Source organism: Equus caballus, chromosome 15 (genome assembly GCF_041296265.1).
Source record: "Equus caballus isolate H_3958 breed thoroughbred chromosome 15, TB-T2T, whole genome shotgun sequence".
NCBI lineage: Eukaryota > Metazoa > Chordata > Mammalia > Perissodactyla > Equidae > Equus > Equus caballus.
Genome location: NC_091698.1, coordinates 97,401,905 through 97,416,200, shown reverse-complemented (window position 1 = coordinate 97,416,200; position 14,296 = coordinate 97,401,905). Strand labels below are relative to the sequence as shown.

Here is a 14,296-nt window from a genome sequence, read left to right as displayed (position 1 = left end):
CTTAATGACCTCATCTTAACTTGGTCATATCTGCAAACACCCTATTTTCAAATAAGATTATATTCTGAGTGCTGGGTGTTAAGACTCTAGCATGTCTTATTTTAGAGGGAAACAGTTCAACTCGTAACACCAGGCTAGGGAGCTGGGGGGTTTATGGGATTGGCAAGATGGCTGGCACTGCAGGGGGCTGCAATGGACATGCACAAGGCTGGGGGCTTCTTGGGGTCCTCACCTGAGCAGGGAAGGAGATGGGAAGACAGTCTTTAACCAGAGGGTCAGCCCAACCCTCTGAGGCTCTGCTGTAGATCTTCAGCTTCTAATCCTACCAGAACATTGCTTCATCATTTCTGAGCTCCAGCCTGTTAAACAGGACCCTGACGTCTTCCCAAAGGGCTCAAGTCTGTTCCTGCTTTCTAGGCTCTACTCCATACCTGAAACCCTGAGGCAGCTACTGTCTCACTTCCAGCATTGGCCCTAGACTGCCTCTTTAGCCATCTGGATCCATTCAAATCAAGTCTGAGTTCACTTTGCTCCTTATAGCAGTAGACATAGCTATATGGTTCAGCCCCTCACAGATACATCTCCTTTAGACACGTCATCTCTGGTCCTCATGACAGGCCCACTGTGTAGGTTGCACCGGGGCAGTGGATGGCATCTCCTTGGCACAGGAGAAAGAACAGAAGCCCGGAGGGTTTATACTGACTCGTACAAGGTCGCACAGCTGGTAGGTGGTGTAGTAGGGGGTTGCAGCCTGCTGTATCTGACTCCACAGTCTTTATCTTCCATCTCCCTGCTCCCCCTCAGCCAAAGCACTGTGGGGGCAGCTCTAGGAAGGTTTTGCTCCCTGTTCATATTGATATCAGAATAAATCATCCTCTTAAGTGACCATTGCCTCCCTTGAATCCTTCTGTCCTCTTGCCAGAAGACAGGGGTGTTTGAGACAGAGACAACCCAGGTCTTGGAACACTGGTTCCTCTGTTCTACTCCATGCGGCTCTCTGGGCTTTGAGCCGTGTGCTGCCTGTGTAGGGGCTCTGGGATGCTCATGTTCTCCACAGAGTGCACTGGCCTTCAAGACTGTGGAGGATTCATCACTTTTCAAAGTAGCTGGAAGAGTGACCTTCAGAGGCCCCCTAGAGTTAGCTTTCCATTGCCTTCCATGGGTCCTCATCATGAATGGTGTTCCGAGAGTGTCCAGCACCATTCGACCAAAGATGAACCAGCACAGCGAGCTTGACAGACACATTTTCTGTCTGAGAGCTCATTAGTGGGCAAAGTCCAAAGGGGGTCACTTTGGCGCCTCTGGTTCACGTTACTCTCTCTGACTCCTCACCATAGCCCCTCAGAGGCTGTGGGCTGGAGGGTATACACCACGCCGGCTGTTTGTGTCAGCCAAGCCGCAGAAGGGAACCACACGGCCCTGAGACCAACCTTGGCCAACCACAGGGGCCAGCTCTCAGGAGGGGCTGCCGGGACAGCAGGATTTGGGTTTCTGCTTTCTCACAGGAAGACCCTATTGAGCGCCCCAGGGCCTTGCCGAGCAGGGGTGACTCAGCTTCCTTTGTGCACCACGCGGTCTCGCTGAAGGGCCGGGACCCCTGATAACGCAGGGTTCCTTAGCCTGCGCCTTCCCGCTGCACTTCCTGCTCTAGAAAACCTCCAGTAATTACTCAAGTCTCTGTTTACCTGAAGACTTGTTGAAAAAACAAGTTTGCTCTTCAGATTTCTATAGCATTTAACACTTTACTAAAACATTTCCTCACCGTTGTTTCATGCCGTGTTCACACCAACTCTATGAGACAGCAGAATGCTATCGCTGTCACTATTACACTTATTAGGAGAGTGAGACCAGGCCAGCCAAGGGGATTGCCCGAGGCCACATGGCTTGTTGGTGGAGGGTTGGTGCTTAAGCCCAGGATCCTAGAGTACTCATTCAGGTGCTTATTATATTTTCTTGAGTGGCCCTCAGCATACAGCTCTTGCCATGTGCTCACTACATGTTCCAAAAATGTTTGTTGCTTGAGTGACTGATTATAATTTTCTTTCATTGTGAGAAGGGTCCTTAGGGCTCTAAGCAAGTTGCTGTGGTGGAGTGGGAAGGACAGAAGCTTTGGAAAGAGAATTCAGCTTCAAGTTACACTAAGAGCCATGTTAGCTGTGTGATTTCAGGCAAGGTGTAAGATCTCTGAGCTGCAGTTTCCTCTGAACACAGAGGATAATAATGCCGATGTTCAGGGCAGTAATAAGATTCAAGTGAGATAATATGGATGGAGGGAGAGCATAGTACTTACTCCATAGAAGGTGTCCAACAATTTAAGTTTCTTTCCATTGCCTCATACTCATGCTCAGCTTCAGAAACTCATTAAAGTTAAACACACATTGCAGATATTTTCTTTATACCTGGAGCAATGCCTTTGCTTAGTAATCTCTGAAAAATTAAAGACATAAATCTACAAAGTAGATAAAGTCTGGTCCTGGCTCATTTAGTCACTATAATCAAGAAATGAGCTATAGCACATTTGTGAATTTCCCAGTCCAGCCCTCCAAGGTCCAAGTACCACAATTTTGCATCCTTCCTTTTGATCTATTTTAGATGGATAGCATGTCTAGCCTTGTTACCAGAGTTGAGCAACCCTCTGCTGCTGCAATTCTCTCTCTGCATTTCTCACTCCTCACTGGACCATCTGACTTTCATTGCCTCTGGCTCTGGCTCACCTGCCAGAGGCCACAGAGATGCTCACCAAAGCGAGGAAGTAGTGGTGGTTCTGAGTAATCTCAGACTCAGAAATAACACTTACATTTTGAGGAAACGCATTAGCAGTCAAGATGCTCTTTCTTAAAAAATGCCCTTTCTTTATTTTACCGACCAGATGTTTTCTGTGGGTTAATTTTTCTTTGAAGTTGACTATATATCTAGGAGGGTGTAAGCATACAGTGTTGTACCTTAGATGTCAAGTTTCTCACAGTCGGGAACTGTGTTATAGTCATTACTATTTACCCAGGGTCGGATTCACATTAGATTCTCCGTGAATGGTTCTTGAGTGAGAAAGATTCACGCACTCAGTTATTCATTTAACAAAAATATACTGTGAACAAACCAGAGGAGTCATAGAGATGGATGAGATGGTAAACTGCTGAAAGGGGCTTCGGCAGGCACGTTAGTCAAACAGAACAGTCTGAGAGGTGAACAGGACTTACCACGGAGGACAGTCTGGGTCAGGCCAGACAAGGCGCTCAGGCCAAGGGAAACAAGTAGGGTGCAAATGGCTCCAGGGACACTGTGCGGGGGACGGCTGTGAATGGATCCAGTGAGTCTCCTCACTGGGTGCTGACTGTGTGATATTAGAGACGGACCTGTCACTTTGAACAGCCCAAAGCCAAATGAAGTTGGAGAAACTGCCACCGTGGAGAGGCTGGCAAAGTGCTGCGGGAGAGCGGAGGCTGGCGGGTGTGGGCGGTTCTGGGCCATCAAGACAGATCCCTCAGGGCCAACACAATCCCACTTTCACATCCAGGAAAAGGGCTGCCGTGATCAGCATCGCCGAGGACTAGCGGATACTATGATTCCACCTGCTCGTGGGGACCTTCAATGGGACGCGGCCACTGCCGGGCTGAGCCCGAAGGATGCGAGTACTCTGGGGAGGAGATGTTTACTTTGTTGTTCAGTGCCCTCCCCCAGGGCCTCCTTCACTATGTCTTGATAAAGAGGATTTAAATAATTCAAAATTATTGCATCTTTTCTTTGCAGAATGATATTGTGATGGGAAGTGGGGGAATGTGTTAAAGTCCCACCCATGATTTACATAGCTGTTTACTCTTCATTCGTTCAGTACATTTGATTGAGCATCTGTCTTATGCTGGTTTTGAGCTGGGCCTGGAGTTCAAAGGTGGGCAAAAGCCCGTCCCTGCCCTTTAAGGATCTCCCAGTCTAGCAGAAGAAAATGGCTCGTCTGTAAAGACAACTCCCTGTGGTGAGTATAGAAGCAGAGAGAAATAAAAGAGGGCAGAGGAGGGGGTAACTATTTATGCTTTTGACTGTCAGGGAGGGGTCACAGAAGATGTGCTGGGTTTTACGGGATGAATAGGAGTTTTCTGGTTGAGAAGGAGAAAGTAGCATTTTAGGTTGTGAAAATGGTGAATAATTGCATGAGGGCAGGCAAATCCGTGGTTTGGGAAATAATGATTAGACAAGTGTAGCTGGAGCAGTGCTGCCAGGTAAAATACAGGCAGCCCAGTCAGATGTGAATTTCAGATAGACAATGAATACTTTTTAGCATGCGCATGTCCAAAATATTGCATGAGACATGCTTCTACTACAAACAGTATTTCTTGCTTATCCAAGATTCAAATTTAACTGGGAATCTTGTGTTTTTATTTTCTAAATCTGGCAACCATAGACTAGAGTACAAAGCAGAGAGACCATATTATGTAGGTCTCTGAAAGTCATGCTGGAAAGTTTCAACTTTAATCTTCTGGGGTGGTCTTGGAAGGTTTTTAAACCCAGAAGTGATATAATTAGATTTCTGTTTTAGAAATATTACTCCTGCTACATGGAGGATGATTTACAAAGGGGGAAACTGGAATCAAGGGCATTAATTTAAAAAGAGAAGAAAGGGGATCTGAACCAGGGCAAAACTGAGGGATCCTCAGGCAACAGACTCGTTTATCGTGGAGATAGAAGCCACAGGACCCTCTGAGCAGGGGAACAGAATGGGTGAGCGTGTGTGCTGGTAATCCTTTCTAATTATGGGCACACTATCTTTGTCCTTGAAAGCCCATGATCTTCTGTACCTTCACTCCCAACAGACTTGGACTAGACGATTCTCTGGGAACAAGAATTCTTTACATTAACCGCATGGCTCAGCTCTTCATGTCTTTAAAACATATACTCTGGCTAAACTCTGAGCCGGATAATCAAGTCTTGATTAAGTGGCCAAGTCCTTGCTGGATACAGGTGGAAACACTTGGCGCCATAACTTTAGAAGGGTCTATAAAAGAGAATGTCTTCCATACTTTCTTAGGAGAGATTTCTTTTTCTAAAGAAAGTGTATACTTTGGGACGAGAGGGACACTGTTTATTTCTAAGATTAAATACACCTCCAACATTCATATATTTGGATTCTTTAGATTTGTCACAGAGGATTCACGGAATCGTGTTAGAAGAAATCACTCTCCTGTTACGCGTGGGGAGCTGTGGCCCAGAGAAGAGACACGACCTGCTCAGGGTGGCAGAACTTGGACAAGGTGGAAGATTCATGCCTCCTGGTTGAAGTGCAATGTGAATTGCACAATTCTTAGGCTTTCTCTAAACATTCGGAGTTTGGAAACATAGTAGCGTTCTTTTTCTCTATAACCACCAAATTACAAAGAATTTCTCCTTGAGATTTTTCAGTTTGAAGGTAAGTATTAATACAAGTTTTTTTAAAGGGATTTCATGGAATCGTGTCATTTAAGAGTAACCGCATCTTTACTCCTATTGACAGCCCTTTTGAAACAGATGCGCACAGGCTAATTGCTGAAGGTTTTCAAAGTTTTGGAACTTGGAAAAAGAAAAGTTTGTATGAATAGGAAATAGCAGTTATTTGTTAAGTGCATTTGCAGTTGCATGATTCTGACATTTTGGCAAAGGCAAGCTTTCCTTGCAATAGATCCACATTCAGCGCCAAGTTGTGTTGAAAAAGAATAAAGTGAAAGTACTCGATTTACATTTCCAGGATGCAGTGTCTTTCCCCCTTAGGGATCTTAGGAATGCTGTCTGGGACCCCCACCTGGCCTACTTTTGCTTCATTAATTCCAGGAAGACCTTTGCTGGGGACTCTGAAAGAGAGAAACAGAGCTGTCGGCGATCCAGAGTAACCGAGTGCCTGGGCCCGGGGCTGGGGTCTCAGGAGGAACCGTGTTAAATGACCTACAAGTTTCATCTCGGAAACCTCTGAACTTCCTTACAACACTTAGGAGAGAGGACTAAAACATGTTGTAAGTTATTTTGTTCTAAAACTTCCTTTCTTTATATTTTCCTAACTTCTATAAAAGTAACTTTGACATGACAGTCATTTGTGAAAATATAAGTCAATGAAATGGAATTTATAAACTTTATGTGAAGCAAATGTTTGGATGATCTTGTTTCAGTGAAGATGCTGTGCCTTTTGCTTTTCAGGAATCAGGAGACCCTGCTCTGTTCTGGATTTAAATGCACTGCGCTCTGAGATTGACTTTTGAAGCAGCAGAAAATGGAGGAAAAGGGAAGCAAAGCAGTGACAGGGGAGGGATAAGTGGAGTGACACAGTGGAACACTCACTGGCTTTGTGTCAGAGAGACCTGAATTCCAATCCTGCTTCTGGGGTTACTAGCTGTGTGATGTTGGGTAATTTACTTAACCTCTCTGAGCCTCAGTTTCTTTACCAATAGAATCAATATGCTTATACCTACTAATTTGCTTTTTGGGATGAGTAATGGGATAATGTATGTAGCTTTGCCTGGTGCAGAGGAAGCCCTTGGTAAATAGTTATGAAATGAATGATTGATAACTTGAAAACATTATTATTTCTGACTTGTCTGTGGATCACTCCCCAATTTTCAGTGTACTTTGGGAATCTATAGTTACCTAAGATAGTTTCATTCCACTGTGGCCTCCTAGGCCTCATGTTTCAAGCAATCAACTTCATCTTCTTTACCTGTGCTGGCCCTTATCATGGGAGTTGAGAGTGATGTCCTCTCCCTCCCTCTTTGATTTCTCCCTTCCTTACTTCCCTCATTCACTTGAGAATATATATTAACGTTCTATTATAGTCCAGACACTGGGTTAGAAGTAAAGGTTATGAGGTCAGGAAGAATTAGTCTTGGCCCCTGAGAAGGTCACAGTCTTGTGGAAGAGACACAAAAGAGGGAGCCATGAACTCTGTCTGGGTCGGGGGAGGTGGGAGAGGAAGCACGAGGCAGGTGAGCTTTCCTACAGGGAGGGCATCTTCCCGAACACTGGGAGGAGTTACGCAGAGAGTCATGGTGGCGCCCCTCCAGGAAGAGGGAGCCGTAAGTGCTGACTGACCACAGAGGCCTGAGAGACGCCAGAGTGCTCCGGGACCAGAGAGGAGTGGGGAGGCTGGGTGCAGTGGGGGCACGGGGAGGTGAGAGCTCAGGGGTCAGTGGGGACTGGACAGCCACAGACCTCATATGCCTTACAAGGCGTTTGGACTTCACCCTGCTGGCAACAGGGCGGGAGACAGGGGTGTGAAATTGGCCAAAGGCATGTGATAGAAGCTGCCGGGGAAGAGATTCGAGAGGGTAGTGGGATCAGGGAGATGGATCAAGACCTCCTTTAAAATCTGGCTGAGTGATAAGGAGAATTTAGAGACAGTACAGGTGGAAAAGAAGGGATGGAATTCAAGAGATGGTTGGGAACAGCTCCAACAGGCAATGGCGGGGAGTGGGCATTGGGGATGAGGAAGGGTGTGGGGCCTTCCCAGGTCAGGATGGGAAACCTGGGGGGCCACCTTTTCTAATTTCCTCTAAAGCAGAGGCTTCTCTCTGTGTGGAAATGATTGTCATACCCCACGAATGACCTGGGAACTGCCCGATTTCACAACTGGGCATTCCAGGCTCTCTATAAACATGTGTTGAATGAACGGATGCTGGAAATGACATTCCTGCAGGAAGCCAAAATGAGTGCTGTCAGGCTATTTTGAGCCGGTCTTATGGCTCATCACCCTCCCAGTTGTATCCTTTGTAACCATCGCATCCTTTGTCCCTCCAAATCGTCCTTAGCGTTTCCTCCTGGGGCTTCTGTGCCCTGACCACAAGCTAAGAGGAGGTGAACGTGGCAGGGTAGCTCTCTGTTCCCCTCCCACCAGCATCTCTCATCTGCAGCAGGCCTCGGTCTGTGTTCTCGTTATCTCGGTGTGGAATCCTGGCTGCCTGAGTCCTGCATCAACTCAGCAGGCTGGCTGGGACCCCAGGCCAGTACGGATTGGAAAGTGCGAGTCCTCCTTGCTCAGTAGGACTGATCTGAAGCTCCTTTCCTAGGCAGACCCAGGCCCAGCGTATAGGCCTGTGGCCCGTTTATCTCCGAGTCCACGGGAGGGGCCATATCAGGATTTCAAGTCCAAGTTGGATTCTTCAGTTTCACAGCTAAATGCACACACCATCAGCAACATAACAATTACTCTGCAATTAATGGTTTAAAATTCATACACTCCAGTCTCTCCCCAGCAACATCGCACGGTGCTGTGTCATAGAGGGGAAATCTGGCTTGAAATTCCAGGTCTGTCGCATCTTATTGTTGGTGAGGCCTTGCATAGGTGTCTCACAATCTCTCTACCTCAGTAATCATGTGAACAGCACAGAGGAGGTGTGAATATCACACAGATGTCATGTTATGTGCGTTTCACAGTGTCCCACTTAGTCCACACTTCACGAGCAAAGAGGCATGTGTGTCGCAGTCTCCTCCAACTTCTCTGAGCTCCAGCTTCACAACAACGGCAAGCTTAATAATGCACCTTTTTATTTTATAGTCAAGTTTTTCGAGGCTTAATTTATATACAGTAAATTTCCACCTTATTAGGTGTACAGTTCTATGAGTTTTGAAAAAAATGCTGATAGTCCTGTAACCACCACCACAATCAAGACAGAGAACATTTCCATCATCCCGAAATGTCCCCTCATGCCCCTTTGGTAGTCAATACCTTCCCCGACTTGCAGCCCCTGGCTACCTGTTTTCTATCCTATCGTTTTTCTTTTTTCCGGAAAGTCACATAAGTATGAAATTTGTGAATGTCATGAAATTACGCAGTGGGTAATAGCTCGAGTCTGACTTCTTTCACGTGTGTGACACGTGTGAGATTCATCCACGTTGCTGCACCTATCAGCAGCTTCTTTCTATTGCTGAGTATTATTCCATTGTGTGGATGTTTCGCAGCTGGTTTATCCTTTCACCAGTTGATGGACATTGGGTTTTTGGGGACTGAGAAAAGTTGCCGCAAATATTTGTACACAGGCTTTTGTGTGGATCAATGTTTTCATTTCTCTGGGCAGATACCTATGTGTGGGTCTTATGGTACATCTGTGCTTAGGTTTATAAGAAACTGCCAAACTATCTTTTTTTTTAACCAACCTGTCAGACTTATCACTGGGTGGGGACAGGATTCAGATCTTCGGGCCTGGGCTTACCTCCAGGAAGGGCCTCAAATTTAAACATCAGTAATATTTCTAATTGAGGTTGTACAGTTGACACATTGACAGGATTGAATGAAGATGCTTTTTATACGACTTTAAACTTGTATACCCTTCCTGGATCATGGTGTCTATACCACAAGTCAGTAAGCTAAGGCCTGGGTTTTTTTTTTTTGTAAATAAAGTTTTATTGGAACATATCTATGGCCCTTGTTTACATGTTGGCAGTGGCTGCTTTGACACTGCAACACGGAGTGGAGTAGTTGTGACAGACTGTTCTGCCAAACTGTTTTTCAAAATGGCTGTGTGGTTTCAGCGATTTCACTGTTTAAAAATTAAACTTCTATTTTGAGATAATTGTAGATTTATATGCAGTTGTAATAAATAATGCAGAGAGATCCTGAGGGCCCCTGAATCCCGTACCCAGTTTTCCCCGGTGGTAACGTCTCACAGAACTACAGTACAATACCACAACCAGGATAGTGACAATGTTACTGTCAAGGTGCAGGACATTCCCACCACCACAGGATTCCTTATGTGGCCCTTTTACAGCCACCCCCCCTCCCCCCACCCCAGCCCTTCCTTAACTTCTGGCAACCAGTAATCAGTTGTCCATTTCTATAATTTTGTTACTTCAAGGCTGTTACATAAATGGAATCATGCAGAGTGTAACCTTTTACGGATTGGGTTTTTTCGCTGGCCATCGTTCTCTGGAGACTCATTCAGGTTGTTACATACACCAGTAGTTGGTTCCATTTTATTTCTGAATAGTAATCCATGGCCTGAGTGCCACAGGCCACAGTTTAACCATTCATCAGTTGAAGGACGTCAGAGTTGTTTCCAGTTTTAGGCTATTACGAATAAAGTTGCCATAAACATTCGTGTACTGGCTTTGTGTGAACACAAGCATTTATTCTCCGGGGTAAATATCCGGGATGCAATTGACAGGTCATGTGATAGTTGCCTGTTTAGCCTTGTAGGAAACTGTAAATGATTTTCCAGCCTGGCTGCACCATTTTCTATTCCCACCAGCAATATGAATGATTCAGTTTCTCCACATCCTCCCCAGCTTTTTATTTCTCCAGTTTCTCATGGAGATTTACTTTCCCCAAAGGGATCGACAATACGCCCTCGAATTTGTCATTTCTACCATTTAAAACTATTATTTCTGTGATGCTCTCCATTATGTAGCTCAGTGTCCCTTTAGGTAAAGTGTTGTCAGAAGTCAGACCAAACAAGGAAAAAAGTTTGGGTTCTCTGTAAACTAGGGTGTTTGATTTGACACCCAGAGCTGTAAAGGGCACTCTATTTCCCTTTTCAACTTGGTTGCTGGGATGTTCAGTATCAAGTATTACGTTAATTGTCAGTGTCTCCCATTAGCCCCCTGTCATTGCTTGTTCATATCCTTTTTATTATGTTTGCTATAAATAATTCATTTGCCTAAGCTGTTTTGGGCATCCCTTCTCCATGCTTTCATAGATACTTAACTTAGTCTAGCACTGTGTCTATCAGAGTGAATTATAACTATGCTCCTGGATCTGTCTCCCCCATCGTATGAGAAACTCCTTCAGAATAATGCCCCACTCACTGACCTATCCCCCAAAGACGACTTACAAGTATTTATTTATTCATTCGTTAGATATCTAAGGAGCACTTGCATGGATTTTATATGGGTTTAGCCTCAGGAAAAGCATAGTGTGGAAGGGAGAGTTAAGTTATGAATCTGAATAACTACAAAACCAGGCAAAGTGTGACGAGTAGTTTAAAGGAATGAAGATGCTTAAGGAGTTCAGAGATGGGAGAGATTGTGTCTACGGCAGAGATATGGAAGGTTTAATTTAATAGTGTTATGACTTTTTAAAAATTAACATCTTCCGCATCAGCTATTTACATCCTTTCAGGGGTTCGATGGAGTTGTATAAACTGCTGTTACTGATAAGGGAAGGGCCACAGGGAAAGAAGTGTGTGGGTTATTTGGGGAACCTGGTGCTGGGGTTCTGCCTGCTAGTGATGGTAAAGCTGAGGACATGATCAGAAGGGAGGGCAGCTGGGGAGAGGAAGAGCATCGCCCATCTCAGGAGAAACCAACTCCAGTTGAATACTAAAAGGACTAGGATCTCGAGAGAAATAAACGCGCGTGTTATCCGTCTGAGACTACTCTGAGGGACCCAGCATTTCTAGAAATTCCAGAAGTTGAAATAGGGAGGGGGTTAATGCCTCTGGGGCAAAACAATGAGTGTGCGGAGAGCTGCCTGCCTCTCTGGTGTCCTGAGACATGAGGAGACCCAGACTCCTGGGGTCTGCTGGACCCCGAAGTCTCTGCTCTTTCTTGTTCCACAGGCCTCTCAAGAACAATGAAGGCAACACATCAGCGACCTCAGAGAAGTCCAGGGGACCCCAACCCTACACAACTGGTATCTGAGGCTGATTCAGTTGTTGGCATTGTTACTTTTTACAGCTAAACCCCTAAACCAAACAAATGCAGAAGTGAAAGGAGGGCCTTCTTGTGGAGCAAAGGGGTTCAGAGTTCTGGTCAAAACAAAACCATTCTCATGACAGAGCTGATCGTGACTGCTTTCTCGTGGAATCTTCTGGGCCAGTGACTTCCAAAGAGATCGCTACCTGTTGGCCAGGCTGGATTCTACACTGGGACACTTATGAGCACCTTGCCCAGTGTTCATTGAGTTATGAGCAACGGGAGCAGGTCCTCTCTGACTACCATAAAGACTAGCTGTGCCTCTCCTGAGCATTTCTTTCATCTTTTGGGTTCTCTGGTCATATGTCCCTCTTGGCAGTGACTGCTAGGAATTCAGAGTTGAATTTGTGACCCAAACCTTGTAAATATACAACATTGTACGACATAGTTTAACAGACAATGATGCTTCAAGTACTGCCTTGATTTTCTTGTCTTGATTTCCTTCCTTCCTTCCTTTTTAATCTGTTTATACGGTTTTTCTTAAGACCTTTGAGTCCCAATTTTACAGGTAAGGATCCTGAGGCACAGAGAAGTCCCACAGCAAGTAAGAGACGGAGCCAGGATTTGAATCTAGGAAGAATAGTTTGTCTTGAAGAAACTTGCATTACCATCTAAATATTACTATGATAAAATCCCTGAAAAAGCACCAAAATATAACACAAATTTGGCCTCACTTACCCCTAATTTGTCATTTAACATCTATGTGGCCTTGTGCAAATTCCTTTAGGTCATTTGAAAATGGAGTTGATAGCATCCATCTCCAGGGTTGATCTGAGGAGTAAATTAGATAATCTGGGTTAAATCTGGTATGTGAGAGAGCTGCAGGACCAAGTGACACTAATTAAGTGGTGGCAAAGAGAGCTCTGGACAAAGGGGACCAGGATCCAGCTCCAGCTCCAGTTCCTGTCGATAAAATGGAGTGTGATCTTGTCACAAGCTCAGATAAGATCAGAGATGTGAAAATGCTGTGTAAATGACCAATGGCTGAACGATGTCAAAGGTCATCGATCTAATGAGGAAGTTGGACCTGCTACCTCCAAAGTGCCTTCCAGGCAGGTGACAGGGGATGAGTGCTAACACTGATTTTCGTCAGTATTTTTGAAAACTGAGGCTAAGTTGTTACAGGTAAAAGGGAATGGCTCACGTGGTTGTTGGAATTCATCTTGGCCAGGATTCTATGAGGATTCATTCTTCATTCAGGTCTTATTTGGATAAAGGTTTTTTTCTTTTTGCCTTTGAATGTCTTGCAGGCATCCCAAACGCAACATATCTAAACATGACTTTATTTTATTTCACCTCAAATCTTATCCTTCTCGAGAGTTTTCTTTCAGTTAATGGCATCACCATCTACCATGTTGCCCAGAGAGAAATCTAGAGTGATTATCTGATTCAGCCTTCTGCCTTACCTCGATCCCCCAGCACGAGCACACTCGGCTATCAGTTCTGCTGACCTGCCTCATAGCTTTTCCTGCAACATGTCCCCATTTCTCCATCCCCTCTGCCAACAGTGCCACAACAGGAACCAGTTTCTAAAGCTTCATTCGTCATCCTAAAAAAATGGTTTCTGTTGTCATCATCATCATCATTATGATCACACCCAATATTTATTAAGCACATTTTATACCAGCACATTTATATGTATATATGTGTTTGAATATATATATATATATATATATATATATTTCATTTAGTTTACAGAATACCTACATAGAACTTACTATGTGACAAACACTATTTAAGGACATTATATGCATTAATTCATTTAATCCTCACAACAACCCAGTGAGGTAGGTGGTATTATTATCTTCATTTTACAGATGAGGAAACTGAGGCAGAGAGGTTAGCTAACCTGCCCAAGTTTAGACAGCTAGAAACTGGCAGAGCTCAAATTTGAACCTAAGAATTATGGCTTCAGAGTCTGTCCTCCAGTACACGTTGAATAGTCATAATAGCTACTATCCTAAGTCAGGCACCTTACATAGCTTTATAGGAAATATAACAACTCTGAGAGGCAGGGATTATTAGCTGCCTTTCACAAGTAAAGACACAAAGGTAAGGACCTTAAGGAGAGAGCCCAATTCACACCACCAGGAAGTGAGAGCAGAGGCAAGCCGCCGCCCGTGTCCGGCAGCGTGAGGATGACAATGCCACAGCGGACTGTGGGTGCAGGGCGCTGCTCTGTTTCAGTTACTGGATTTGACTCCTGTATATTTTATTCTGAAAAGCAAAAACAAGCTCACAGAATTCTAGAATTCACAGATCAGAGAATTCAGAGATGAGAGGGACCCACAGGGGCCTCTTGTCGAGGATCTTCTTACACAGATGATCCTTAGTTGGAGAGACTCTCCCGAAGACCCACATTCAGAGAACGTTAAAGTCAGTCCTGATTCCCATGTCTTCCAGAGTTAAACCCAAAAGGCATAATGGGGCTTTTCTCCTTTTTCATGGCAAAATCCAAAGACATGAAAGAATAAAGAGATATATACCATAGCTGTAACCAGCTATCCTTCTCTCTCCTTTCTCTCTCTCTCTCCCCTCTTCATTTGTTTAGCTGAAAAATTTCTATAATCAGTTACAAATTCTCACATCACCTCTGCTTTCTTATCAGGTTTTTGCAGTTGGGAGATAAAGACCCACAGTATCTTCAGATCAAGCA

The 14,296-nt window shown here is 44.7% G+C and overlaps 1 long non-coding RNA gene across 1 annotated transcript in view; it reads left to right on the top strand.

Moving 5' to 3' along the window:
* The window catches only part of LOC102148611 (uncharacterized), a 56,336-nt gene extending 46,292 nt beyond the window's left edge, over window positions 1-10,044 (top strand). The window contains exons 2-5 of the long non-coding RNA XR_288476.4: window positions 3,830-3,970; window positions 5,127-5,398; window positions 5,797-5,975; window positions 6,157-10,044. This is a non-coding gene — a long non-coding RNA (uncharacterized lncRNA). The remainder of the gene's footprint in view (window positions 1-3,829; window positions 3,971-5,126; window positions 5,399-5,796; window positions 5,976-6,156) is intronic.
* The last annotated feature ends 4,252 nt before the right edge of the window (window positions 10,045-14,296 follow it).